Raw genomic sequence first — 4,033 nt, forward strand, 5'->3', positions numbered from 1 at the left:
GAAAACTATATGGCAGCCTGAAGCAATATGGAAACATCTAGCAGCAAAACAGAAAATAGAATATGAAGTTTCAGTATTAATTAAAAATAACTGCACGGATAATTGCCGAGGTGATAAAAAGAAAAAAAAAATACCCACAAATATAAGATCTCAGAAAATACAGCATAAACTAAGTAACATCTGCAATAGTAAATGACAAAATCCAGGAAATAAAGAAAAAAAATAAAATATTCCCCGAAATAAATACTAAATTCAAGGTACCCAAAGGAAAACAGATTTGAATAAAAGTATAATAGGGACATAGGTGACATAAATGAGAAGAACCGAGAAAATAAAATTGATGTAAAGTAAGTGATTTGAAAGCATCAAGGGAGAGGACCGTCTGTGTCCTCCTGCGTACTCTCCTCCACAGACTTTTTCCTGGATGCACATGAGAAAGATGTGGGTAGGGCAGTAGCCCAGAAAGAGCCTCTCTCAGAATGACAAGTGTGGAGGAGGGACAGTCTGCCTTGACAGGAGAGACGCACAGTCCTGCTCACCCCTCTTCGCTCAGAAGTCCTAAGCTTATCGTGAGGGACAAGTGTGCATGCAGCTGGCCAACAAAGCTGGGGGAAGTCAAGCAAAGAGCAGCAGGAAACTCATTAGCTTAGGACCTCAGATACGTCTGATGAGACACATTCCACCGCAGACGGCGCCAAAGAACTCTATGGCACAAAACATGCCACACTTACATGGCAAATTTAGCTCCCACGCTAAGGAAAGGCAGAAACACTGACAAAGCCTCGTTGACAGTTACAGAAAATTCCAGCCAACAGCAGCAGAATCAACACTTTCTTTGAATAGACTTTATTTTTTTAGAGCAGTTTTAGATACACAAAAAAAATTGAGCACAATGTACAAAATTCTCACATGCCTCCTGCCACCCCGCTACAGTTTTCCTCACTAGTAATACCTCAGATCAGAGTGGTTCGTTTGTTAGTTGCAAATCCTGCACTGACACACTGATGTCACCCAAAGTCCATAGTTAACTAACATCAGGGTTTATTCTTGGTGGTGTACGTTCTATGGGTTTGGACAAACGTATAATGACATGTATCCACCATTACAGTATCATACAGAGTAGTTTCACTGTCCCCAAAGTCCTCTGTGATTTATCTGCTCCTCTCTCCCTCCTGTCAGCCCTGCAAACACTAATCTTTGTATTGTCTCCATAGTTATTTGCCTTTTCCAGAATGTCATATACTTAGAATCACACAGTTTGTAAGCTTTTCATATTGGCTTTTTTCATTTAATAATATACACAGAAGTTTCCTATATATCTTTGTGTGGCATGATAGCTAAGGTCTTTTCAGCCCTGAATAATATTTTATTGTCTGGATGCACCACAGTTAATCGTTCTATTCATTTGCTGAAGGATATCTTTGGTTGCTTCTGAGTTTTAAAAATTATGAATAAAGCTTCTATATGCAGCTGTGTGTGTGTGTATGTGTGTGTGTGTGCACATAAATGTTCAACTTATTTGAGTAAATACCAAGGAGCAAAATTGCTGGATCATATCACAAGATTATGTTTAGTTTTGTAAGAACCTGCCAAACTGTCTTGCGAAGTGTCTGTACCATTTTGCATTCCCATCAACAATGAATGAGACCCCCTAGTGCTGTACATCCTCTCCACCATTTGGTGTTGTCAGTGTTGTGAATTTGGGGCATTCTAATAGGTGTGTAAGTATCTCACTGTTGTTTTAATTTGTGATTTCCTAATGGCTTGTGATGTTGAACATCTTTTCATTGGCTTATTTGCCAACTGTATATCTTTTTCAGTGACTCATTCAACCCATTTTTAATTGGTTGTTTGTTTCTTTATTGTTGAGTTTTAAGAGTTCTTTTTATATTTTGGATAATAGTTCTTTATCAGACGTGTCTTTTACAAAGATTTTCCCCTAGTCTGGGGCTGGTTTTCCCATTCTCTTTACAAAGAGACATCGTCTTTTGCAGAGCAGAAATTTTTAATACAAAGATTTTCCCCTAGTCTAGGGCTGGTTTTCCCATTCTCTTTACAGAGAGACATCGTCTTTTGCAGAGCAGAAATTTTTAATTTTAATGATGTCCAGTTTGTCAATTGTTTCTTTCATAGATTATGTCTTTGGTGATATATTTCAAAAGTAATTACCATATTAAAAATCTCCTAGATTTTCTCTTATTTTAAAATATTGTGGTTTGTAATTTTACAATGGGGGGGTGTACATATTGGAAAAACATAAATAAAACTGTTTACATTTGAGATAACATAATTATCTATGTAGAAAATATCAAAGAGCCTGCAGAAAGCCTTCCAGATCTGGTAAATGAATTTAACAAGGTTTCAGGATACAGGTTAATAAAATATATCAGTTATATTTCTGCATATTAACAAAGAACAATGAGATGTTGAATTTTAAAAATACCCTTTACAACAGCACCAAAATGCAAAATATTCCTGTATAAATCTAACAAAATATCTGTAAAGTTTGCATTCTGAACACTACAAAACATCAGTGAGTGAAATCAAATAGGATATAAATACAGGGAGAGATAACTTTGTTCACGTATTAGATGATCAATATTGTTAAATGTACATTCTCCAAATCGATTTACAAATTTAACAAAATCCAAATCAACCTTCCATTTTAAAAAAGATATTGAAAACCTGATTCTATGATTTTTTATTGAAAAGCAAATGAGCTAGAATAAGCAACACAATTTTTGGAAAGAAGAACAGAGTTGAAAGCTTCAAAGTACCAGAATACAAGACTTATTATAAAGCTATAGTAATGAAGACCATCTACCAATTCAAATGCAAATCTCCTCCAAAAACATTCTCAGGGACAGAAATAATGTTTTTCTAGCTCTGTGGGCATTCCTTAGCCTAATCAATCACACCCACAAAATTAACCATCACAAACACTAAGCAGACAAAACCATGTAACCACTACAGGTGTTGATCAGATAAAGAATGTAAGGAAGAGCTTTCTAAGCAGCTGGACTAGTATATGCAAAGTTCCTATTGAAAGAAGGAGCATTGCTAGTGCCGAAGAAAGATTTGTTTTTAAGAGACATCAAAGTTAAAAGTAGCAGAAACAATATTAATAATACACACACAAGGTCTCCTATATACCATTAAGAATTCGGTCTATATCCTAAGAACAATGAGAATGTATTTCATAAGTTTGGTTTTAATAGGAAAGGCATATTCAAATTTGCATTTTGAAATGCGAAAAAAAAAAGATTACTCTGATTGCATGGAGGGCAAAAATGGAGGCATTTCTGTTTGGTGGCTACTACAAGATGCCGAGGGAGGATGCCATTTCATTGCACTGCAATACAAGGAAGTTCAGCTTCCTGCAGACTTGGCGATGCTTTTCTGATCTGCCATTTTGCATTCCTACCAGACTGTAATTTCTGCTGCTTCTACCTCTTTGTCTCAGACTGCCTTGGCTAAACGTTTCTCCAACTTTGGTTTGGCATCCGGGGTCCATGCCTTGCATGTCATGTTCCTAGTGAGAGGTGACCTCTCTGATAGCACACTCCCCACGCACGAAGGGCCTGGCAAAAACAGGGAAGGCTGAAGCAGGAGCTGAAAGGTCTTTTCCTGCCCAATTTTAAATCATATTCTGGTGGCCCGAGAGCTCCTTTGGAAGTAGAATAAGCAACCGGTAAGTTCAGGTAGAAAGAACCAGAAGACTTGTGAAGCTCATTAAACCATTTAATAGAAATGAAATTCTGATGGAAAAAAAATTATGAGTTAACAGTTGGGCAGTCTCTGTGTCACCTCATCCCCTCCCTCCTCCTTTCCCTCCTTCTCTACTTCTTTTCTTTCTATTCATTCTATAGTTCCCTGATCTTCCCTAGGATAATCGAGTTTGGGCCCACAGATTTGTTAGGTAGCTAGTCAGGCATGAGCAACAGGGGGAACAAAGGAATAGGGGCCCAGCCTAGAGACCATCCAAAGAGCACCCCAGTGGTAGTAGAATCCTGGGTAGTCACATGCGCACTAG

The sequence above is a fragment of the Pteropus alecto genome, unplaced genomic scaffold (genome assembly GCF_000325575.1).
Source record: "Pteropus alecto unplaced genomic scaffold, ASM32557v1 scaffold14, whole genome shotgun sequence".
NCBI classification, from domain to species: domain Eukaryota; kingdom Metazoa; phylum Chordata; class Mammalia; order Chiroptera; family Pteropodidae; genus Pteropus; species Pteropus alecto.